This window comes from Cervus canadensis, chromosome 16 (genome assembly GCF_019320065.1).
Source record: "Cervus canadensis isolate Bull #8, Minnesota chromosome 16, ASM1932006v1, whole genome shotgun sequence".
In the NCBI taxonomy this organism is placed as follows: domain Eukaryota; kingdom Metazoa; phylum Chordata; class Mammalia; order Artiodactyla; family Cervidae; genus Cervus; species Cervus canadensis.
In genome coordinates this window covers 44,261,965-44,288,663 of record NC_057401.1, presented here as the reverse complement: position 1 = coordinate 44,288,663, position 26,699 = coordinate 44,261,965, and positions in this window count along the sequence as shown.

Genomic DNA, 26,699 nt, shown 5'->3' with positions numbered 1-26,699 from the left:
TTGCCCAGCTTCATTCTGTACTTCAATGCCAAATTTGCCTGTTACTCCAATGCAGATGACACCACCCTTATGGCAGAAAGTGAAGAAGAACTAAAGAGCCTCTTGATGAGAGTGAAAGAGGAGAGTGAAAAAATTGGCTTAAAGCTCAACATTCAGAAAACTAAGATCATGGCATCCAGTCCCATCACTTCATAGCAAATAGATGGGGAAACGGTGGAAACAGTGGCAAGCTTTATTTTTGGAGGCTCCAAAATCACTGAAGATGTTGGCTGCAGCCATGAAATTAAAAGATGCTTGCTCCTTGGAAGAAAAGTTATGACCAACCTAGACAGCATATTAAAAAACAGAGACATTACTTTGCCAACAAAGGTCCTTCTAGTCAAGGCTATGGTTTTTCCAGTAGTCATGTATGGATGTGAGAGTTGGACTATAAAGAAAGCTGAGTGCCGAAGAATTGAAGCTTTTGAACTGTGGTGTTGGAGAAGACTCTTGAGAGTCCCTTGGACTGCAAGGAGATCCAACCAGTCCATCCTAAAGGAGATCAATCCTGGGTGTTCATTGGAAGGACTGGTGCTGAAGCTGAAACTCCAATATTTTGGCCACCTGTTGCAAAGAGCTGACTCATTTGAAAAGACCCTGATGCCGGGAAAATTTGAAGGTGGGAGAAGTAGGGGATGACAGTGGATGAGATGATTGGATGGCATCACCGACTCAATGGGCATGAGTCTGAGTAAACTCTGGGAGTTAGTGATGGACAGGGAGGCCTGGTGTGCTGCAGTCCATGGGCTCTCAAAGAGTCAGACATGAATGAATGACTGAACTGATCTGAACTGAACTGAATTGTCCATGGTTGTCATGGAATAAACCCTTATGATGAATAACAACTTAGTTTCATTTTGGAGAATTTTTCAGCCCTGGAATTGTTGACTAATTAAATCAAGATGCATTTTCCTACTTTTTCCCATAAATCATAATTTAGTAATTTTAAATGATTATTTCATGTGCACAGATTGTCAGAGAACCATCTGAAAAAGTGAAAGTGGAATTTTATTGTCAATTTAATGCAAGTGGTTTACTATGAACCTGACTCACATTTATAGTGTTAGTTGATATATCATATTGTCCTAAGAATTCAGAAGAAGAAACTCAGAATTTCAGGTGACAATATCAAAAGAAATATTACAGAGCCCCACATTTACTTCTGAGGCAGATATTGGTCTTAAATGATAATTATATTATGAAAGATGTTAATGGGTTAATGCAAAAAGGCTGATTTTACATGAGACTGGAAATGATTCTATTAAGCTGATAAATGCAGTAACTTCTGCATGCTTTGGGGAAAACTTTCTTTCAATTGAACTTGCAGAATCCTTTTGTCTTCTTAAATGAGTACACTGGAACCCTTCCTTCAATAAATAACCATAAAATCCTGTGACCCTCAAAGGATTATACTTTTGGCCCTCACTCTTTCTCTCTGAAGTGTAATGGGCCAATCATTTTGCCTTGGACTTCTGATAAACTCACCACATGGGAAAAGAGTAAATTTATTTGAATCAGATCTAGGAAAAATATGACTTTGGCTTTTAGTGTTCAGAGGCAAGTACATATCTCTTAGGTGTTGGAAAACAGTCTTGCCCTTACCATAACCTCTATATACTTTTTCTTCCTGTCGTATGATCTGACAGCAAAACTGAAATTGATTCAGTCCACAATCATATGCATATCCATTCAACATGATCATTTAAAGTTGTTTTGTTTGATGGTATATATCTAAAGAGAGAACAAATTGAATGAACATAGTCTGCTTTTTTCTTTATTACTTTAAGAATGTTTTAACAATTACTAGTTCTTGAGAAAATGTATTAGGACTACCCTCTCATGTGACTTATATTGAATTAATAAATTCAACAGTATTTAAATAGATATAGTCAAAGAAAGCCATAGTTTTTTTAATTAGTATATTAAATGTTGGTTGACATGTCCATTCTCAGCACTGAAATCTGGACCCTATAATGTGCTAGCATAGTGTGCATATCTTCATTGAATGTGCAGGTAATTCTTCCTACACTGACCACAGACTATTCATAATGGGTCTATGAATAGATATTTCATGAAATACGAAATGTTTGAGATGTTCTAGAATCAGCTATTTCAAAGTTTCATAATTTTCTCCAAAGTTTCCATTTCAGCACTTCCCATGTTATACTCAGTAGAAAACAGAAGCTGATAATAGATACTCATTCAAGTTCTTCTGAGAAATCGATCAGGATTGCTGAATTTGCATGAATTAGTTTCATTTTCTTTCTTTCTTTCTTTTTAATTAGTTTCATTTTCTCCTACCTTAAGAAACACTTCCAGATATGCTTGGAGCTCCATTGACTCTCATCTTCTCAGAATTCTCTCCCATCTCAGTTCTTTCCTATGTCTTCAGCTCTCAACTCTTACTTTTATTCTTGTTCTCTAAGAGTTTACTCTTCTCTAACATGTTAAACCAGAAATCCTACCAGAGGCATTGTGATATAAATAATGATGTGATATTAACCCCAAGTACAAATTGATAAATTGTCATAATTGTTGCACTAACAGTCCGACATGAGTCTGGATTCACTTGGATAGAAACCTCATGCCAAAACTTATGCAATAAACTTGCAAAGAAAAGTTAATAGCAATGATTTTTCTGGAGACAAATTTGTTGTGTTTTATCCAAAATTTCAGTATGAAAAGGCAAAAAGATAGGACACTAAAGGATGAACTTCCCAGGTCGGTAAGTACCCAATATGCTACTGGAGAACAGCGGCCCATGAAAAAGAAATGCAAAAAGGCAAAATGGTTGTCTGGCGAGGCCTTACAAATAACTGAGAAAAGAAGAGAAGCTAAAAGCAAAGGAGAAAAGGAAAGATATACCCATTTGAATACAGAGTTCCAAAGACTAGCAAGGAGAGATAAGAAAGACTTCCTCAGGGATCAATGCAAAGAAATAGAAGAAAATGATAGAATGGGAAAGACTAGAGATCTCTTCAAGAAAATTAGGGATACCAAGGCAACATTTCATGCAAAGATGGGCTCAATAAAGGACAGAAATGGTATGGACCTAACAGAAGCAGAAGACATTAAGAAGAGGTGGCAAGAATACACAGAAGAACTGTACAAAAAAGATCATCATGACCCAGATATTCACGATGGTGTGATCACTCACCTAGAGCCAAACATCCTGAAATGCAAAGTCAAGTGGGCTTTAGGAAGCATCACCAGGAACAAAGCTAGTGGAGGTGATGGAATTCCATTTGTGCTATTTCAAATCCTAAATGTGAAAGTGCTGAACTCAATATGCTATCAAATTTGGAAAACTCAGCAGTGGCCACAGGACTGGAAAAGGCCAATTTTCATTCCAATCCCAAAGAAAGGCAATACCAAAGAATGTTCAAACTACCACACAATTGCACTCATCTCACAGGCTAGTAAAGTAATGCTCAAAATTCTACATGTCAGGCTTCAACAGTATGTGAACTGTGAACTTCCAGATGTTCAAGCTGATTTTAGAAAAGGCAGAGGAACCAGAGATCAAATTACCATATCCGTTGGTTCATCAAAAAAGCAAGAGATTCCAGAAAAAATATCTACTTCCGCTTTATTGACTATGTCAAAGCCTTTGACTGTGTAAATTACAAGAAACTATGGAAAATTCTACAAGATATCGGAATACCACACCATCTTACCTGTCTCCTGAGAAATCTATATGCAGATAAGAAACAACATTTAGAACTGAACATGGAACAACAGACTGGTTCCAATTCAGGAAAGGAGTACATCAAAGCTGTATATTGTCACCGTGCTTATTTAACTTATATGCAGAGTACATCATATGAAATGCTGGGATGGATGAAGCACAAGCTGGAATCGAGATTGCCGGGAAGAAATATCAATAACCTCAGCTATGCAGATGACACCAACCTTATGGCAGAAAGAGAAGAAGAACTAAAAAGCCTCTTGATGAAAGTGAAAGAGGAGAATGAAAAATCTGGCTTAAAACTCAACATTAAGAAAACTAAGGTCATAGTATCTGGTCCCATCACTTCATGGCAAATACATGGGGAAACAATTGAAATAGTGACAGACTATTTTGGGGGGCTCCAAAAACACTGCAGATGGTGACTGCAGCCATGAAATTAAAAGATGCTTGTTCATTAGAAGAAAGGCTATGATCAACCTAAACAGCATATTAAAAAGTAGAGACATCATTTTGCCAACAAAGGTCTGTCTAGTTAAAGCTATGGTTTTTCCAGTAGTCATGTATGGATGTGAGAGTTGGACTATAAAAAAAGTTGAGTGCCAAAGACCTGATGCTTTTGAACTGTGGTGTTGGAAAAGACTCTTGAGAGTGCCTTGGACTGCAAGGAGATCCAACCTGTCAATCCTAAAGGGAATTAGTATTGAGTATTCATTGGATGGACTGATGTTGAAGCTGAAACTCCAATACTTTGGCCACCTGATGCGAAGAGCTGACTCATTGGAAAAGACCCTGATGCTGGTAAATTTGCAGGCAAGATGAGAAGGGGACAACAGATGGTGAGATGGTTGGATGGCATCACTGACTCATTCGACATGAGTTTGAGTAAACTTCGGAGCTGGTGATGGACAGGGAAGCCTGAAGTGCCGCAGTCCATGGGGTCACAAAGAGTTGGACACAGTTGAGTGACTGAACTGAACTAATCCAAAATTTCATCAAAAATATTTAGAAAAGAAGCAGGATGAAAAAGTCTGTTTTACAATGTAGGTCTAGATGGAAGGATTAAGTGAGACCTAAAGAAGAGATTGAGAGGTATCAATGAAGTTTCTTAGACACCGTGGTCTGAACTTTATTCAGAGAATAGCTATTATTTTGGCTACTGATTCACTAAAATCATTTGTCTTTCTCCCTAAGATTATATCTAGATGACAGTTGCCAACTTCCTTTACACGTGGCTGTTTGTTTACATTCTGGGCACTGCAATGTGGACAGGAGTTAGATAAAATACTTTCATGTCTTTCCTCCAAAGTCCGTCCTCTCTCTTTCTCTGTCTATCTCTGCTTCCTGGCCAAGTGCAAAGGCTGTTATAGCTGTAAAATAGAATGGCCTGATTTATTTCATTTAATGGCTGTATGGAAAATCACCTTCAGTATAACCACTTTGAACTGATGAGCATTAAATGAACTTCACTTGTTGAATTAAGCCATTGGGATATGAATGCTCTTTCTTCTTTATTTGTTAACAGAAGTAATTTTTGCCTAAGAATATCAGAGGGTATAAGATTTATCCAGATGAAATACTTTGAAAAAGCTGTATTGGGGAAGCCTCCTGTTACATCTGGAAAACAAATATTTGTGGGCAAAGTCCCAAGTGTATGTATGTTTGTTTACATGTACCAGATGTGGACCACACAGAGAAAGAGCTTTTTATAGCAGTCTTCTCACCTCCACTTCTCTTAAGTTTTTATGATCCAGACCTGGAAAGTTTAGGACTACTAGCTACCCAGTGAAGGAGGAAATGAGAGATATGATGGCACTAAACTCTATAACAAATGATCAATCCACAACATCCTGCCTTGACCAGCTGAGAGTATTTTGTATTAAAATGAGTTCATAGTTTCAATAATTGTGAGGAATAGAATATTCTAAAAACCTATAGCTGAATTGTCATTGTTGTTTAGCCATTAAGACATGTACAACTCGTTTGAGACCCCGTGGACTGTAGCCTGCCAGGCTCCTCTGTCCATGGAATTTCACAGGCAAGAATAATGGAGTGTGTTGCTATGCCATTCTCCAGGGGATCTTCCCAACCTAGAGACTGAACCCATGTCTCCCACATTGGCAAGTTAATTCTTTACCACTGAGCCACCAGGGAATTGTCACCATGTTTTCAATGTTTATTAACTTGTGGCAAATTTTTACAAGATAGAAATGGATCTCTTTATCATATAAAGTCTGAACTAGTATATTGATTTGTTATTTACACTTAAACATACATTTCTAATTTTCCTGCATTAAATCCAGTGGAAAAGGCAGAGTACCATTCCAGAAGCTAACCACAGGAATCCTGCTTACATTCTAATGGTTGGCATCAGTAATATGGCTACACTTACTGCAAGAAACACTGAAGTATGATAGTCGTTGTTCATGACCATTTGCTAAGCAAAAGATTACTACTTTGGAGGAAGACAGTAATAGATATTAGACAAAACCAGTAGTTACAACCATATTTCTCTACGTTAATTTTAAAGAAGCAATTGCATTTGTATTACATACCATGGGCCACCTTTCTTTAACATACCAACTAAATAAATAGAATAAAGATCCATTGTTTATCAATTCTCAAAATTTTATATGGAATATTCTGTCTTTTCTTTCTTTATCTTTCACATTTTGAATCATAGTAACATGGTTCTGGAGAAGGCAATGGCAACCCACTCCAGTACTCTTGCCTGGAGAAACCCAGGGACGGAGGAGCCTGGAGGGCTGCCGTCTATGGGGTCGCACAGTCGGACACAACTGAAGCAACTAAGCAGCAGCAGCAACATGGTTCTACTGACACTATTTCACTGATTTGTTGTTGTTGTTCAGTCACTAAGTCCTACTCTTTGTGACATGGACTGCAGTATGCCAGGCTTCCCTGTCTTTCACTATCTCCTGAGATTGCTCAATTTTGTGTCCACTGAATCAGTGATAGCATCCAACCATCTCATCCTCTGTTGCTCTTTTCTCCTCCTGCCTTCAATTTTTCCTAACATCAGGGTCTTTTCCAACGAGTCAATTCTTCATATCAGGTGGCCAAAGTATTGGAGCTTCAGCTTCAGCATCAGTCCTTCCAATGAATATTCATGCTTGATTTCTTTTAGGATTGACTGGTTTGATCTCCTTGCTATTCAAGAGACTCTCAAGAGTCTTCTTCAGCACCACAGTTTGAAAACATCAATTCTTCAGTACTCAGACATTTTTATGGTCCTACTCTCACATTTGTACATGACTACTAGAAAAACCATAGCTTTGACTATGTGGACCTTTGTCAGCAAAGTGATATCTCTGCTTTTTAATACACTGTCTAGGTTTGTCAGAGCTTTTATTCACACTCATAATAACAAAGCGAAATCTCTTGTTTCCAGCTCTTGTTCCTTATAATCTTCCTGTCTTATAGCTATACTGAGTATAGTTGTCAAGGTGACAAAGAGAAAATGAATATAAGCTAGGCATTTGTTCCTTGGTTGGTGTGTGTGTATGTGTGTGTGTCTGCATGTGTGCATGCTAGTGAGAGCGTGTGATGAGTAGGATGCTAAAGCTGGATTTCCAAAAAGAATTTACAAGTATGTGGCATTTCATATAAATTGTATGAGGATTGCAGTGTCACTGAGAATAATATTTAGTAAATGTCTGAAAGTTAAAATTGCTCCTAGTCTATATTTGGAGCATAATAAATAGATACTGTTAATTATACCCTTTTCTACAAACTGCAAAGAATTGAACTAAATTATTTAATAGCTATATTTCTTGGTCATAGTGAAGTGAGGCTATAACAGAGAGATACAACAATAATTTAGTTACTTAAAATATAGCAATATCTTTCTCTTTCATATTATAAATCAAGGTCAGTATTACAGTCAATTGATAGTGCTGCCTCACAAAGGCATGGCTCTTATTCTTTATGATCTCCAGCTCCATGAATTCTGGCTTGTATATGAGGCTAGAATATCTTCATAATATAAATGATAATATTTAACTTATTCAAGAAGGGTTTCCATCTTTAGATTCCATTATTTTATTTATTCTTAGTGAAGCAGGCTTTGGGGTTGACCACAGCAAGCAGTTTAGAACCTATGCTAGCTAGCTGATAAGCTATCCCTGGGTAATTAAACAGTGGCTACATCTGCAAAATTTAGAGACAAACTTACTGGAGAATAATTCCAGCTTAATTATTTATTAACTGTGAGAACCAAAACAAATTATCTAATCTGTTTCTGCTTACTTTATACCAGAAATGCAGGTCCTAGCTCAATGATAGATTGAATCAATTAATAGATTTAAAACGCTGAGAAGAGTAGCAAAGCCATAATAAATACTCAATAAGTATTATTGACTACTGTCTACTAAAATAATAAGCACCTTGAAGTAGGGTAACAAATAAGGTAAGGTGTCATCTTTTTTGTTTACTATTCTATCTCCAATACCCAAAGTGCCTGGTATGGAGTAAGCATTAAAATATTTCTTGAGTTAGTAAGTTTTCAGGTATTCCACTAAAATATCTTGTATCACTTATACATTTGTGAGCACAAATAATTCAAAACTTAAAATATGATTTAATGTAATTGTTATAGCATAAAATGTATAATCTAACATAGTAGGATGAATTTAATTTGAATGCTGTATCTGCCATTTCTTAAAGTTTTATAATGTGTGAGTCTTATTTATCTTACTGAGACAATAGGATTAACACAAGCACATCTCTCAAATGTTATCTGTAGGATCATATAATATGATATGCCTAAAGTGCTTAAGATGATGCTTCAAAAATGATGTAAACATTACTAGCAGTATTGTTACTAGTATCATTATTTACCATTGGGATCATCATTAGATGTGTAGGGGTTCTCTTTATGCTATAATTGCTATGTTAACATTCACTCAGCCTACTTTATACTTTTGTTGTTTTGTCTTTCATTAACTTTTAAAATGCTTGTTTCCTCAGTAGACATGTTTCATACCATTTTATATTCCATCTGCTCTCGTTGGTATATGACTGCAATGAATGCCAACTGGTGATTCATCCTAGTGATTTAGAGAAACAATGTTCTTTAGATATAAAATCAAGTAAGTGTTTTGTCTGTGATCAATTGCTCATGTCTTACTTCCTTAAAAGTGACATTATTTAACAGGGCTGCCACTCAGTAACCTCTCAGAAATCTGGTCTCCTCCAAATATCCTCTTCATTTAAATGAATTATTTTTGTCATCATGTCTTAGAAGAGCAATACTTCTCTCAGGCTTTTGTTCACTGATCCTGTAAGCACAGTTGTGAGGAAGTTTTCATAGATCATTTTGCAGTTTTTATCTTTTTGTTGATTCTCTTGCTAACAAAGGATAAGTCAGTGAGTTTAACTTTGTTATTATTATTCAGTATATCCTTTTAGTGGAGACAAGCCTTTGGAAAGATCTGTGTCTGCCATCTAAGTTTCTCTCTACAAAATCACTTTGAATACCCTCTTAATTTTACGAGATAAGGTTTTTTTAGTTTGTTCTACTCTTTGAGAACAAGGAACATTCATACCAAATATTTTCACTCAGGTAACAACAAACATATGTAAACTAATTCCAGGGTGTTGGTATGTACTGTGTGCTAAAGATAAGCAAATAAGGATTTTATCTGTGCTCTCCTGGAACCTCCACAATGTGCAATAGATGGCCATAGAAAAATAAAATGTAGCTGGTACATTCAAAGCTTATATGAAAAGAATTTAATTTATTAAATTTTTAAAACCAAAAGGAAATATATACATCTCACTTGGGATATGAATTCAGTTCAATTTTGAACTTCATGAATGTACCATATTTTTCTGTCTGTATTTTAAGACAGCCTATTACCAAGAAATAGGAGTTGTTTATTTTAGATATATAGGATCATTCTCTCACATATTCTACTGAAATGGTGCAATGATGAATAAAGTACTATATCGCACTAAATTGTCAAAATATAACATTTTTTGAGAATATATTAACTTCAGACTCTAGGAATATAGTAATCCTTACATTTGTTTTGCAAGTGTACTATTATCAATGCTATTTTTAGGTTTTTAGATGCCTCCAGGCTGTTCTCCATAGCGGCTATATCAATTTATATTCCCACCAACAGTTCAAGAGGGATCCCTTTCACTACACTCTCTCTAGCATTTATTGTTTGCAGATTTTATAATGATGGCTGTTCTGACAGGTGTGAGGTAATATCTCATTGTGGTTTTGATTTGCATTTACCTAATAATGGACAAATTCTCCATTCCAAGCTTCAACAGTACTTGGACTGAGAACTTCCAGATGTTCAAGCTGGATTTAGAAAAGGCGGAAGAACCAGAGAGGAAATTGCCAACATATATTGGATTATAGAAAAAGCAAGAGGATTCCAGGAAAATCATCTCCTTCTGCTTCACTGGCTATGCTAAAACCTTTGACTGGTTAGATCACAGCAAACTGTGGAAAACTCTTCAAGAGATGGGAATAAAAGACCACCTTACCCATCTCCTGAGAAACTGGTACGCAGTTCAAGAAGCAACAATTTGAACTGGGCATGAAACACCAGACTGGTTCCAAATAGGGAAAAGAGTATGTCAAGGATGTATATTGCCAACCTGCTTATTTAACTTACACGCAGAGAACATCACGCAAAATGCCGGGTTGGATGAAGTACAAGCCAGAATCAAGACTGCTGGGAGAAATATCAATGCAGATGACACCCCACCCTTATGACAGAAAGCAAAGTGGAACTAAATAGCATCTTGATGAAGGTGAAAAAGAGAATGAAAAAGCTGGCTTAAAACTCAACATTCAAAAAAGTAATATGATGGCATCTGGTCCCATCACTTCACAGCAAATAAAGGGGGAGACAATGGAAACAGTGACAGACTTTATTTTGAGGGGGCTCCAAGATCACTGCAGATGATGACTGCAGCCATGAAATTAAGGGACACTTGCTCCTTGGAAGAAAATCTATGACTAACCCAGACATCATATTAAAAAGCAGAGACATTACTTTGCTGACAAATGTCCATATAGTCAAAGCTGTGTTTTTCTAGTAGTCATGTATGGATGCAGAGGAGGCACTGGAGACCCACTCCAGTCCTCTTGCCTGGAAAATCCGATGGACGGAGGAGCCTGGTAGGCTGCAGTCCATGGGGTCCCTGAGAGTCGGACTCGACTGAGCGACTTCACTTTCACTTTTCACTTTCATGCATTGGAGAAGGAAATGGCAATCCACTCCAGTGTTCTTGCCTGGAAAATCCCAGGGACGGGGAAGCCTGGTGGACTGCCGTCTATGGGGTCGCACAGAGTCGGACACGACTGACGCGACTTAACAGCAGCAGCATGTATGGATGTGAGATTTGAACCCTAAAGAAGGTTGAGTGCTGAAGAATTGATGCTTTTGAACTGTGGTGTTGGAGAAGACTCTTGAGAGTCCCTTGGACTGAAAGGAGATCAAACAAGACAATCATAAAAGGAAATCAACCCTGAATATTTATTGGAAGAACTGATGCTGAAGCTCCAATACTTTTGCTACCTGATGCAAAGAGCCAACTCATTAGAAAAGATCCTGATGCTGGGAAAGATTGAAGGTGGCAGGAGAAGGGGACAATAGAGGACGAGATGGTTTGATGGCACCACTGACTCAATGGACATGAATTTGAGCAAGCTCCTGGAGATGGTAAAGGACAGAGAAGCCTGGCATGCTGCAGTCTATGGGGTCACAAAGAGTTGAGCAACTGAACAACAATAATGGGCAAGGTTGAACATCATTTCCTGTGTTTGTTTGCCATTACATATATGCACTGTGTAAAATATAGATAGCTAGTGAGGAATCACTATCTATATGTACCTCTCCACTGTTTATACCATAGGGAGCTCAGCTCAGTTACTCTGTGATTACCTAAAGGGATGAGATAGGAGGGTAGAAGGGAGGCTCAAGAATGTGGGGCTATATGTATACATATAGCTGATTCACTTTGCTGTACAACAGAAAATAACACAATAAACAAAATGTTTTTGCTCTAACACTAAGATCTAACTCTTCTAAAATTACTTTTTTTTTTTTGGTGTAGAATTTTTTTTTTTTTTTAGAATTTTTTTTTTTTTAAGTATAGAATAATTACTTAATCATAGTTGGAACTTTAGAGTGTTTTATAATGATAGGCTTCTATACATGTAGGATTTTTTTCTTAGATTTGTTTTATTATTCAGAATGTTATTATAACTGATACAGAAGTTTGTAATGCCATCCCATATATATGGATATACACAGTTGCTCAGTCGTGTCCAACTTTTTGCAGCACTATGGACTGTAGCCCTCCATGGCTCTTTTGCCCATGAAATGTTCCAGGCAAGAATACTTGAGTGGGGTGCTATTTTTTATTCCAGGGACCTTCCTGACCCAGGGATCTAACCAGCATCTCTTGTGCCTCCTGCATTAGCAGTGGATTCTTTACCACTAATGCCACCCGGGAAGCCCCTTTCCAAACATATAGAATTGGAAATAAACTGCCAACTTTATTACAAAAACTGAAAGCATAAGATTAATATGGATTGACTATTCCGGTAATATGGTTTTTCAAAAATAATTTGAAATTGTCTTCTCTTCAGATTATCATTTGATTTATAACTTATATGACAATTTCTTTTAAACTCACTGAAGCAAAGTACACTCCAGTAAGTAATTCGTTCAGGGATAGGAGATAATCTGCCTTGGGTTATGACAATGCTCAGCATGATTGGGTCCTTTGAAATGGGTTGACACATTCAGGTATTCAGCTTGTGAAGAACCTCCTTAGGAGATTCATGGGAGACATGTTTAAGCCAATGGACTGAGTGACCTGCTGACTGAACAGCTACTGGGTATGTATTGAACAAGTTTTAGGGTAAAGCATTATGTTAGAGTTTTCTGCCAGATGTTAGCGGAGAATTCTTATGGAACCCCCAAAGTTAGAATGAGCATAACTATCTCTTCCAAGGACTGAGCATGTTTATAGGGGCTGAATCTGCTCAATATTTGTGGGAAAGGGGTACAGTGCTTATATTTCTAGATACTTAGGTTCCTTTGAAAACCTGCTTTAACTTCTGCTAATTAATTTCAGTGGTGCTTTTCATCTCTAGGTTTCCAGGGCTGTCAGCATTACTTATTTTGCCAGTAATGATAATGTAAAATCTTTTGAAAGCAATGCAGAGAAGTGAATAAAACCATATACTCTGGACCCAGTATGTCTTTTGTTTGAATCCTCAATCTTATTCCTTTTAGCTCAGTGATTCTGAAAAAATAACTCCTGAGATCTGGTTTCCATAACTGAGGAGCAGGGATAATAATAATACCAATCCCATAATGTTTTCAAGAGGAATAATTGCATGCATATTCATAAAACAGCACAATGCCTGGCACATAAATTTATCCATGAAATATTGGTTTTTTGTTTAATGTTTTAAAAAGTATTTATTAATTTGGTTACGTCGGATCTTAGGTGTGGCATGGGGGATCTTTTGTTTTGTTGAGGTATGAGGACTTCTCTCTAGTTGTAGCATATGGGGCTTCACTTGTTGTAAAACATGGGCTCTAGAGTGTGGGCGCCATAGTTGCGGTGCATGGGCTTAATTGCCCTGCATCTTGTGAGATTTTAGCTCCCTGACCAGGGATAGAACCTGTGGCCCCTACATTGGAAGGCAGATGTTTGACCATTGGACCACCAGAAAAGTCCCTAGAATTTTATCTTGACCTATAGATAGGGAGGAAAGGAAAAGATAGGCTAATGATAGGGCTTTAGCTATTTCTATTACATTTTATTTATTTAAAATACAAAAAGAGAGGTGAAGCAAATAAGTTCAAATATTAATTTATGGTTAATTTTTTAAAATTTTATTGCTTTTCTAACATTTTATCTTATATTGGAATATAGCCAGTTATTAGTTTATATGTATAGAGTGTCATTTATGTTAGATGGAACCTGTACAAAGGTTTCATTAGAGACCTTTTTTAATGTCTTTCAAGATAAATTTTCTCTGATCTGCTGTGTTGACCTGCTCTGTCTTGCAGGATGTTAAAATCTAGTAGTGTGTGACTGCATCATTGGTCCTTAATGTCTTTTAGCTTCTGAGGATTTAGCCAATGGAAAGCACCTGGAATAGCTAAGAGTAGAGAGATGCCAAAATATTGTTGCCCCTTTCCCCTTGATATAGGTGTGGTACTAGACAAATTTATCTACCCACAGGTACTGACTAGGAATGCTATTCTAAATTCTGTTCCTGTCACATTGCTTTTCTCCATATTCTCTTTTGGAAATGGTGGAAAGTCTTCTTATTGTCATTGGTCACTGGGGGCTTCATTCTCTCTCTTTTTGTTGTTTTTGTTTGTTTGTTTGTTTGTTTTTGTTTTTTTTTAGATTTATTTCTTTTTTTCATTTATTTTTATTAGTTGGAGGCTAATTATTTTACAATATTGTAGTGGTTTTTACCATACATTGACATGAATCAGCCATGGATTTACATGTATTCCCCATCCCGATTCCCCCTCCCGCCTCCCTCCCCATCCCATCCCTCTGGGTCTTCCCAGTGCACCAGCCGTAAGCACTTGTCTCATGCATCCAACCTGGGCTGGCGATCTGTTTCACCCTTGATAGTATACTTGTTTCAATGCTGTTCTCTCAGAACATCCCACCCTCATCTTCTCCAATAGAGTCTAAAAGTCTGTTCTGTACATCTGTGTCTCTTTTTCTGTTTTGCATATAGGGTTATTGTTACCATCTTTTTAAATTCCATATATATGCATTAGTATACTGTATTGGTCTTTATCTTTCTGGCTTACTTCACTCTGTATAATGGGCTCCAGTTTCATCCATCTCATTAGAACAGCAAGATCCTCTATGACCCACCTCCCAGAATATTGGAAATAAAAGCAAAAATAAACAAATGGGACGTAATGAAACTTAAAAGCTTTTGCACAACAAAGGAAACTATAAGCAAGGTGAAAAGACAGCCTTCAGAATGGGAGAAAATAATAGCAAACAAAGCAACAGACAAAGGATTAATCTCAAAAATATACAGGCAACTCCTGCAGCTCAATTCCAGAAAAATAAATGACCCAATCAAAAAATGGGCCAAAGAACTAAACAGGCATTTCTCCAAAGAAGACATACAGATGGCTAACAAACACATGAAAAGATGCTCAACGTCACTCATTATCAGAGAAATGCAAAGCAAAACCACAGTGAGGTACCATTACATGCCAATCAGGATGGCTGCTATCCAAAAGTCTATAAGCAATAAATGCTGGAGAGGGTGTGGAGAAAAGGGAACCCTCTTACGCTGTTGGTGGGAATGCAAACTAGTACAGCCACTATGGAGAACAGTGTGGAGATTCCTTAAAAAACTGGAAATAGAACTGCCATATGACCCAGCAATCCCACTTCTGGGCATACACACTGAGGAAACCAGATCTGAAAGAGACACGTGCACCCCAATGTTCATCACAGCACTGTTTATAATAGCCAGGACATGGAAGCAACCTAGATAGATTCCCATCAGCAGACGAATGGATAAGGAAGCTGTGGTACATATTCACCATGGAATATTACTCAGCCATTAAAAAGAATACATTTGAATCAGTTCTAATGAGGTGGATGAAACTGGAGCTCATTATACAGAGTGAAGTAAGCCAGAAAGATAAAGACCAATACAGTATACTAATGCATATATATGGAATTTAGAAAGATGGTAATGATAACCCTATATGCAAAACAGAAAAAGAGACACAGATGTACAGAACAGACTTTGGGACTCTGCAGGAGAAGGCGAGGGTGGGATGTTCTGAGAGAACAGCAATGAAACAAGTATACTATCAAGGATGAAACAGATCGCCAGCCCAAGTTGGATGCATGAGACAAGTGCTCAGGGCTGGTGCACTGGGAAGACCAGAGGGATCTGATAGGGAGGGAGGCAGGAGTGGGGATCGGGATGGGGAACATATGTAAATCCATGGCTGATTCATGTCAATGTATGGCAAAAACCACCACAATATTGTAAAGTAATTAGCCTCCAACTAATATAAATAAATGGAAAAAAAAAAAAAGACAATCTGGCCTCCTTTGACTCCTTAATTGGATGCTTTCTCGGCTTCTGAATAAGTGATTTTTCTCTAGTGTTGTTTTCATCAAAGCAGAATAGAATAAATGGACCAGAAGACTTTTTAAGGAATGTCCAACATGTATCTCCTGATTTTGAATGGTGAGCAAAATTCTGGAGGCTCTTTCTACTACTGCTTATGTTTTTAAGGCTATGATACTGAAATAGCCCATGATGGTGGGATAAGAACAAAGTTTGGGATAACTATGCCTGTGGAAAAGATGGCAGCTGCATCTCAGCTTCTCAATCCCACTGCGTTCCCCACTTTCTTCATGGCCTTAAGAGGGCAAAGAAGGCTATCTCAGAACTTTTGAAATACCATATGAAGGAACACAGAAAGCACAGAGAATTTGCCTGAAGTGAAATGACTAATATCCCTAGAAATGGAGATCATTAGATTTGTAAGTATGAAGACAGTTGGCCAAGTCACTAGACAATTCTAACAGAATTTCCAGACAAGAAGATGATTTGAAGGTAAAATCTTTATGTTGTCTTGAGCTTTTTAATTCCTTTAGATGTGATATTAAAATTTTAATATTTAAAATTGTGTCAGTACAAAAAATGTGACCATCATTGTCTTAGTGGGAATAAATTTTGTATTAGACACAAAGTTTTGGAGGTATGAACCCTATTGTTATGTGCTTGCTTCTAAAACACATGTACATGATAAAGTCCATGTAAACATCTACATCTTGGTATAGTACAAATTTTACTATAACGGTCTTAGCAATAATTTTTGTAATGCTTATTTGTTTAAGTATTTGTTTTTATTTTCCCTTGAAAATTCATATGAGATGCTAATGTGAATATGATAAAATGCATAGTCTGATATATACATTCATATCAGATATATGTGTTTATAGTTTATCTCTTTGCCATTTAAAATTTTATAGTTGCTCCAAGGAAGTAAATTTCTAAGAAGTTTCATCAGGATTTTGATTCCAGAATATATTTTGCCCCCTTTTACTTGACAGAGTCATAATACATGCACAAGCATGTTCCTATTCATTACATACATTTTCAGAGCTGAAGATTTCTCCTTTGGCTATGTATATTACTGAGTAAGCTAATGATGATAGACACTTAACAAATACCAAAAAAAAAAAAAAAAGAAAAAGAAAAATACATAGTAAAAAACATAAATAAGAGAAGCAAGGTAAACCAGGGAAGGAGGCATGTTTTTTTCTTATTTACTGTTTCCTTGGCTACTTATTTCTTTCCTGTCAATACACACTGATAGGCTTTAGTTTCACAATGAACATTTATCTAGGAAGGTGATGAATGCTGTAAGAGAAAATGGGAATGTTTATATGAGCATCAGTTCAGTTCAGTCGCTCTGTCCTGTCCAACTCTTTGCGACCCCATGGTCTGCAGCACGCCAGGCTTCCCTGTCCATCACCAACTCCCAGAGCTTGCTCAAACCCATGTCCATTGAGTTGGTGATGCCATCCAACCATCTCATCCTCTGCCAATCCCTTCTCTTCCTGCCCTCAATCTTTCCCAGCATCAGGGCCTTTTCAAATGAGTCAGTTCTTTTCATTAGGTGACCAAAGTATTGGAGTTTCAGCTTCAGCATACTATTACCTAAATTGTTGTCATCTAGGTTCTCTGTGGATTCGAACTTATTTTTCCGTTGATTTTATTTTAATCGGGATTTTACGTTAAAATTTAATGAGGTAATTTCCCTTTCCTCATAGTTGAAGCATAAGGATAAGCTTTCTCCCTTTTATCTCAAAACAGTACTCTAGTCTTAAAAAAAAATTCTGAAAATAATTAACTTTTGAGGTTAGCCACCTACATTTTAGCTTGGGGCTTTTCTTTTTGATCACTTACATTTACTTCTTTTCTTCTTGGAACCTCGAGTGAGTTTGCAAAAAGAGCTTTTCAGTCAAAGATGAGCAGAATTTTCTTGTAATTTTAAATTCACATCCTTCATCCCAATTCACATAGATGTTTTGCCACATATGCAGAAATATATCAACAATAGATGCCTAAAATTAAGTACACATTTGCTTTTCTTCTGAAATAGTATTTTGTTTATAGGCTTCTATTGCCTGATGATGTGCATATTTATTCTTAAAGGAAGATGAATAGACTATTTAGAGAATAAATAGAACATATTTTTGTTATGCTGCTGAAAATAGCAAATCACACTAATTAATTAATTTGTCATATATGAACTCACAGCAAGAAGTTTAGCTCTATTAGTTTCAACTGAATTAGAGTCAATTTTTAAATCAAAATTTTCAGGAATTCAGATCACTCTTCCATTTAACATAGATTTGCATTTAAATATCTTTCAACATTGTTTCTAAATTATTTGCTATTCAGTGAGAAAAACTAATGGTTATTGCATTAAAGTTTTAATGAATAAGGTTGAGAATACTTAATATAATTTTGGTGATAATAAGTATGAGTAGATTATTAACGAAAAATGCAGAATATGATTTTTCACTATTGCTCGAAGGTTAAAGAATTCATTTTACAGACCATGAAATGGCAATAAGTTCCCCACTATTTTATTAACTAATGCTTAGATCTGTATAATCAACTCAAATTTTCAGAGCATGTCTCTTTTCTTAGTGACACTAGACTGACATTTCCATCTGTTCATAAGGCTAATTCAATAAATAATACCCAGGTAAGAACTAGATCATATGATGATTAGTTCTTGATAAGATGCCTTTTTTCATTAAGCAAATACATCAACATCTCTGAAACTGGAACAAGTGTGAATCTCTTTGCTTCATTTTTTTTTAAATAAGTTAGATAGTTTATAAGCATGATGGCATCAATACAGGAAAACAAGGGGATATTTAAAGTAGTCTAAGCTTCACAAATAGTTGTTCCCCATTGATTGGACAGTTGTCTTTTAAAGTAAGCTTTTTCTTATGAATATTTAAATCTGAGTATACAAACACACTCAGATGATGTATGGGCACTCCTCTACATTTTCAAAATATTTCATTATATAGATGCCAATAATGACTTGGAATCAATATGTGAGCTTCTGTTTATTGAGCACAATATTATTTTAGCTTTACCCTTAGCAACATTTGGAACTTTCATCAGGGGAAAGCGGTCTCAGAACTTGAGAAATATTTGGATTTAGATAGATTTAAAACATGCTGGGGAATATGGGTGTAGGGGGTGCAGAAGGGAGGGCCATCAAGGGCTAGCCTGGCTTACCTCTGTGATTTAGATGACTACACATGGCAATAAAATAGATAAATAAAAACATATAATTTATCCAGCGACCAGAGAAAGAGGTATGTACCTAGTGTCAGCATTGCCCATTTCTCTTCTTTCATCCTAGTAGGAGGTGCTTAAGTTTCAGATTGCCCTCTTTAGAATTAGTATGGCTAAAGGCAGAAATGATGTAGAATAACCATTCCTGGAGTTGGATTTAATTGCTTCTAGGCCCCATATTTGTTTGCTCCACAGATTAACTCAGAGTGCTCTTTCAAATGTTTCAAAGCATCGTGTGGAAATTTAGAAGGTAAGGGCTCACTCTGACCTCAAATCCCTGTTCTTTCATTGTGTTTTCTCTGCCCAAATCCTGTGTAAGGAAACAGAACAAACTTCCCACTCTTACGTGCCTTCAAGTTCTTTTTAACAGAAGATTCAAAATAAACTATTTTAGTTTTTAAGGAAAAGTAGAACAGATATAAAACAATTCTATACACATTTCCATATTACTTATTGTCAAAGGCAAAGTAATAACAGAACATAACATACAACATTCTGCATGTTCTGATGGGAATTTCTCCCATCACATGTAATTTTCCCACCTGAGGAGAAGTGACCAGCAGAAATACTGTTCACATTTTTGCATCTTAGTTTTGCTCTCTGTGAGTTTTTGAACATTATCCTAGCATTTTTCTACCTTTAAATAACTAATGAAATATGTACTGACTTATTTAGTTATTTTTATAGAGATTATAATATAGTTATTTAATATTAAACATTTAAATGATGAAAGTTTCCATTGCTCCATCCAGCCTATTCTTGATGTTCAAGCCATTAAAGAATGATAATAAAGAACCAAGACTCACTATAATTGCAAAATAAATGTTTGCTATATATGCTCTACTGAACTGTTTATTTTATACTATAACAGACTATATATTTTTAATACTTTGCTTTAATATATTGCAGTTTTGTTCTACTTTGCTTTTGCAGATTTAGATGCCTTCAGTTTCAATATTATCATTTATCTAGAACTTCTCTGTGTAATTTTAGATACCTCCCATGTTGCAGACAAAACTTTTCAAAACCTTTAACAGACCACTTTGAATATATATGTATATATATATATATATGTATACACACACACATATATATACACACACACATATATATACACACACACACACACACATATACATATATAATGGAATATTACTCAGACATAAAAATGAATAAAATCTTCCCAACTGCAACAAATGGATGGACCTAGAGAGTATTAGGCTAAGTGAAATGTCAGACAGAGAAAGATAAATACTATAAAGTTTGACTTTTATGTGGAATCTAAAAAATGTAAAAACAAATGAATAAATATAACTTAACACAGAGTCATAGATACAGAGAGCAAAAAGGTCATTTGCCAGAGGGGAGGGGTTTGGCTTGGTGGGGAAAGACATAGTTGAGAGATAATGAAGTATAAGTTTCCAGTTGTAAAATAAATGAATTATCAGTATAAAATCTACAGTGTAGGGAATATAGTCAATAATTGCACAATATTTTCAATTGGTGATAGATAATAGACTTATCAAGGTGATCATTTTGAAATATTGAATCATTATTTTGTGTTATAGAAACTAATATACTGTTACAGGTCAATTATACTTCAAAAACAAAAAATCAAAGAGATCAGATTGTGATTATCAGAGGCAGGAGGTGGGAAATGTGGAATTGGATGGAAGTAGTCAAAAAGTACAAATTTCCAATTATAAGATAAATAAGTACTCCTGATACAATGTACAATACGATAAACATAATGAGCACTGATGTACATTACATTTAAGCGACCTTGCATGTGGCCAGAGCCAATGGGGAGTGAGGCGCAAGAGAGAAGTGACACCGATTTCTGGGGTCGCAAAGTGTGGGGCACAACTGAGTGACTGAACAACAGCCGCATTACACATAAAAATTAAGGGACTGAATTTTGAGAGTTCTCACATCAAAACAGTGTGTTTTTTTCCTATTTCTTTAATTTTGTATCTATACGAGATGACAGATGTTTACTAAACTTATTGTGGTAATCATTTCATAAAGTATGTAAGTCAAATCAGTATTCTGCACATCTTAAATGTATACAGTGCTGTATCTTAATTAATCTCAATAAAATTGGAAGAAAGTATAATGGAACTGTAATGTAGATACAATTAAGCAATGCCATCACTAGGTAGATATATTGGCCAAATCATTTTAAATGTGCTGAGGAGCAAGGAAAGCAAATGAACATGGCATGTGAGAATCAGGACTTAACTGTGAAGAATATATCCTGGACTGACCAGTTTGATCAGGAGAGAGGGTAGCTGGATATACTTAGTATACAGGACAATTAATCCACCCCAATGGAGTGGTTTAGTGACAGAAGGAAAGATTTCTTCAAGGACTAAAGTTGGTCCCCTACTTTTTGTGCTTAAACTATTAACACAGAGTTTGGAGTTAAACTGGCAATACAGACACACAGAAAACCAAGAAAAATAGCAAGGAAACTATAAATCATACCATACATCATTTTGAGTATATTGAAATAAATTACAGTGAAAACAGAAGCCACAATTTTGTGAAAGGATATTTAAAATATATATTATTTAAAACATCGCTATCAAAATTTTATATACATACACGCACACACACACACACACACACACACACACACACACACACATATATATATATACACATACATGTAAGAAAATAAAAATATCTAAAAGAAAACTGCTCTAGACCTGAACTGGCAATTTCTGAAATGAACTGTTAATAAACATGAACTCAAATAAACATTAGAGCAAGAATACTTAATTTCACTACTAAATTCTTCAAGAAAATCTAGAGGAAATAATTTAAAGTATCTTGAATTTTAAATGTTGGCAGTAATATGGTGATTTTTATTCATGTCTTCAACCTAAGTTAACTAGCAATAGCCCATCAAACAACAGCAACAAAGAGTGCTAATCAGATGTTGGTACTTTGCTATTTTGAAAATATAGATTTAAGTAATTTGTGTTTCTATTTCATATAAATTGCCTTCAAGTGATATTTCTTCTTCAAAAATGTTATTAGTAAATTTATACATGTTTAAGTCAGAAAATGTTTTCTTAGATTTAGTCAGTTACCTTCACCTTCACTCTACTACTGATGTGCCAGAAAATAGTCATCTGAGAACAGTATAGTGATTAGAAGACTGCAAAAATAATTAAAACAGAATAAAAGAAATATATTTACTCCTTCTTTGTGTTGGCTTCTGTTTTGATTGGCACATTTGGTACTGATGGTCTAAAATCTAGTAAAATCTCACTACCAATTTCTTTGATAAACAACAATCATTGCATGTAATCTTAGTTCATTGTGAAGTCTCTTAAAAGCAAAAGCAGAAAAATTATTGATTTTTTAAAATAATTTTTAAAAGGTCTTTTCAAATAGTGACTAATGATGATCAACTGAAATTCAGTAAACAGTACTTAGATTTAAAACTCTAGGCTATAATCATCATCATGTTGAAGGCATACTACACTGTTATAAATTTGAGTATAATCATTTTTGTTTACATTTGTTTTATTTTAATCTCCTATGCATTTATATTATTTTATGAAATTAGCTATCACATCTAAATACTGAGTCTGACATTCCCCATTTGTAAAATATTTGTTGCTTTTCAACAAAGAATAAGATACTAATCTAGACACATGGGATATTTTATTGAATGTAATATATGAAATTCCTCTGTTACCCAAAGATACCAGTCATTGCTGGAGGAGGTTATCAATAGGATGTGACTCCTGCTTGACCGGCACACCGGACTGAGAAATTGGAGGCTCTACATATACTCTCCACCCTTGGAAAGCACCTTCCGCTCACCATCCCACACCAAGATGCTGTCTTAAAAACACAGCTTTGAGAGAATAAGATATGTTGATACCATCTGGAGTGAACACATGACTAGACCCATGGAAATGTCTTAAGATTTTGGTGGGTGAGTGAGGAGATCTACTTATCTTACAACTGCAAAGGGAGATCTCATATGTAAGATCTCTTGGTTATTAAAACTGCCACCTATTAATCTGCAGTTGCCTGCCTCTTTCTTCAGTCTCTCCTTATCCTACAAGCTATGAACCAAAAATAATTCTAGTGGAAATGAGCAGACAACAATTAGATGACAAACAAATTGTATATAAGGTTGTATGATAGTATTTGCTGAGAAAATGTTAACTTTAACATAAGTGTGGGAAGGAGAAATGGGTTAGAAGGACTGCAGTTTTAAATACTAATAGATTGTTTAATAAGGGCTCCCCTCATAGCTCAGTCAGTAAAGAATCTGCCTGCAATGCAGGAGATCCCGGTTCGAGACTGTTTAATATAGTCCTCATCTAGAAAGTGGCATCTGACCCAAGACTTAAAGGAAGTTACTCTTTAACATCATCAATATCTGGGGAAAGATTGTTCTAAAAGAGTGATCAGTCAGTTCAAAGGGAAAGAGCTTAGCATTTTTTAAGGCATAACAAGAAGCCCAGAATAACTAAAGTGACATAAATTAAGGAAATAGTGAAGAATAAGATCAAAGAGATAGCATGGTTCTCAAATGACATATCATTTGGGAGGACTGACTCTCACTTTGAAGAGCAGTTGATAAATTTTGAATCAAGAGATGAGATGCTCACACTTACCTAATTGAAACAAATAAGCAAAAATAAAAAGAAATGCAATCCATTTTGACATTCAAAGTAGATGGTAGGAGCAAAAACACTTAGAAGCATTTTGCAGTAGTCTAGGTAAAACTTTTGTTGTTGTTCAGTCGCTCAGTCCTGTCTGACTCTGGCGACCCCATGAACTGCAAGATGTCAGTCTTCCTTGTCCTTCACTATTTCCCAGAGTTCACTCAAACTCATGTGCATGCATTGAGTTTAAAGGTAAGCCTTTTATACCAGGATTATATCAGGAAGTGTGATGAAAAGTTATTATATTTTAAGTAAATTTGAAGGTATATTCAATAGGATTTTCTAAAATATTGAATATGAATGAGAGGAATGAAGGATCACTATAAGGTTTGGGCCTGGGCAAGTAGATGGATCAATTGCCATCAACCTATATAAAAGAGGTAGAGAATAGGACAGATTCAGGAGTTTAAACTATAAGTTAAAATCTGGATATATCTCACTTAATTAAATGCACAAGTGGAAATTTACAATAGCTTTATATATATACATATATATATATATACATATTTGGATTATAAAAGAAGAGGTAAAGATAAGTGGAAATTTGGAAATTTTCCATTTATATTTGTAATTATTGATACATCTGTATCAAGATAGAGATATGTATTTTATCCATAGATAAGAACATCAACATTTAAATAGAGGGGAAAAACATTCAGGCTTGGATTACTCCTAAATACAGAGTTAGAAAGAAAGAAAAGAGTAGTGCATTAAGAAAAGAAAACCCAAAATAATGAAGAATCTTGGGAGCCAATTGTGGTACTTTATCAAGAATAAAGGGAATAATTGACTGGGACCATTTCAACCCTGGCTAAGGTAAGATGCTGTTACTTTTTATTTTTCTTATTTATTGGCTTTTTTGTTGTTAATGATATTTTCTTTACTAAGCTTGGTTTTTAAGCCATTGGAATCTATTTCCTTCGTCAGATAACAGGATTGAAAGTGAAAGCATTCAGATTGTGTTAAAGTTCTAACAGTGTAGGTGGGTTCCTCTCAATGAAAAATATTCAGATATGAATATAGACAGATATTATAGTTTCCTGAAAATTATTGAACATTAAAATAAAACAATGATCAAACTTTAAATTTGGAGAAATGGTTATTCAAATGGATTTTAATTTAATTTACCTCATGAGTAAGCAAAGTAATTAATTTATTTTATTTGAAAAGTAAGCACACATTGTGTTAATTTTCTTCAAATATTACCAACTCCACCATCCAAGAGAATCAAGTAATGGAAACTAATATTATCTTGTTTAATGTGTGCATTTAGTGAAATCAAATTAACCAAATTCAATAGGGTAAATATTATCAATATTTTCTTGGATAAGATAGACAATTTTTTACCTGTCAGTTTGGAAATAATAAAAGCTGATCTGACTCCCAAAGGCATTATTTACACTGTAGGAATTTTAAGGATTACTGGAAAATTGTAGTAAGAATTAGTATTACACAGACCTGGTAATTTCTTTGATTGAATCTGATCCTCCAATTTATAGCAGACACAATCACATATCTATTTAAAATATGAAGTCTGTAGCTCTGTCCTTATAAAGACTCCAGTAATTTATCAGTGATTTTCTGATCAAGGAAAGGCAGAACCCTAAAACTAAATTCATTATTTAATTGCTGAAAAATGTAGTCAAATTAACAATTATTTATAATCGAGCTTAAAAATTTAATATGTCTTTTCTATTATCATTCTGGTTTTCTCATAGCAATTATAGATCACAACTGAAGCTGGGTTTAGTGTGGTGTTTTTAGTATTTATAGCATGTAAAACCAGGCAGCGAATGTAACTGCCTATTCCCCTAGTTCTGATCTCACATAATCTCTTCTCTTTTAAGCAGACTTGACTCATACTGTAATTATGGCTCTCCTTGGAATGTGTTTGCTATTGTCACTTATCCCTCTAGTGATTATAGAATAAAGTGATTATAAGAGGCATTAGTAGATATCAAATTCATTTTTTCTGACTACCTTAAGCCACTCTATATAATCCTCCTCAAATATTTGTCTGATTTATCCTGGAAAGTCTCTAGCAATAGGGAAAGGAATTATTTTTAAGTGAAAACTAATACTCTCTGAACTAAAAGTTTTCTGTTTTCTGGACAATCCCAATGATAAGAAAATTCTCACCTATTTTTTAAGGACCCAGTATATTTTTGTTTTATTAGCATTAAATATTTAATATATGTTAGCTATTGGTGGTTAAGTTATTGAAATAGTCTTTGTCTTTAACTATTTTCCAATATAGTAACATAATACAATGCATAAGAGTCTGTTTATAATTTGATAAGTGTTAGCTATTTCAAAAGACTTGGTAACAGACTAGTCAAAGCCAAACTTTTACATAAATTCTATCTAGAAATCACCCTGGTCATGACATTTGCTCCAGAAGAAAGAAAAGGGTAATTCATGACATAGAAACTGGGTATCATGTAATCTCCTTGTGTAGCTTCTTTTAGTTTAGGTTTTATTCTCCAGGCTAAACTAGGGCAAGTTTTCTGAACTGCAGTCTTTCAAAATTTGCAAATGATTATTACACAATATTTTCCCTGTCTCTTTATTTCCCATGCCTTAGGGTATCTATATTCTGTTTTCTGGACAATCCCAATTATTAGCAAAATTTTACATTCCTTAAGTTTTCTTATCTACAATCTACATGTCACTCTTTTTTTTTCTAAGATTTCCTCAAATACAATGTCTTCCAATCTCCTTAACAAAATTATCAGCCAAAAAACTCCAATAATTTATTAATACATATTTAAATATTAACCATATGATTAATATATTCCATGAATTATCTAATCATAAAAAGGAAAGTCAGAACTATAATTTCTCATTCTGAGAAATATATTATTGT